The 464-nt window shown below is 26.7% G+C and overlaps 1 protein-coding gene across 3 annotated transcripts in view; it reads right to left on the bottom strand.

The window, feature by feature from the left end:
- LOC106470888 (mediator of RNA polymerase II transcription subunit 18-like) overlaps nucleotides 1-232 on the bottom strand; it is a 19,026-nt gene extending 18,794 nt beyond the window's left edge. Inside the window, exon 1 of one of the 3 annotated variants that reach the window (XM_022399527.1) lies at nucleotides 176-232. The gene's annotated coding sequence lies outside the window, so the exon portion shown is untranslated. Of the gene's footprint in view, nucleotides 1-14 lie in introns of all 3 variants that reach the window. The other 2 variants (XM_022399526.1, XM_013931464.2) reach the window with 2 other exon arrangements.
- Nucleotides 233-464: the final 232 nt, after the last annotated feature.

Here is a 464-nt window from a genome sequence, read left to right as displayed (position 1 = left end):
TTTCGAAAACAGATTTCAAACGAGTGTTCTAAACTCGTGGTTTTGTGTGGCAACAAAATTAAAACCTACAGTTTTTCTTTTTACTAAGTTGTAACAAAATACAATCCTTATATTACAATAATCTTAAATTAATTCTTTATTTTATAAAATCACTATCCTATATGTTTTAAAATACAAGCTGAAACAGATCATTGTATCGACCGTAACCTGTAATGTATAACACAACAGCCTTATCTCTAACATTTTAATCTCGTTACTATTGTCCATCGGAAAATTTCGGGCAACATGCAATAATATAGAAAAAAAAAGTTGCAAAAGAATAAACAAAATCAAAAGTCGCCTTGTCAACGTTGATTTTTCTCAAACACGAAAAAATTCAGAATATCTTGAACAATCAGTTATCATAAAATAAAAAATTTATTCTCTTTAATAAGAAGTTTTGGTGTTTTAATATTAAAAGTGAT

This window comes from Limulus polyphemus, unplaced genomic scaffold (assembly GCF_000517525.1).
Source record: "Limulus polyphemus unplaced genomic scaffold, Limulus_polyphemus-2.1.2 Scaffold4268, whole genome shotgun sequence".
NCBI lineage: Eukaryota > Metazoa > Arthropoda > Merostomata > Xiphosura > Limulidae > Limulus > Limulus polyphemus.
This window is presented reverse-complemented; position numbering and strand designations above follow the sequence as displayed.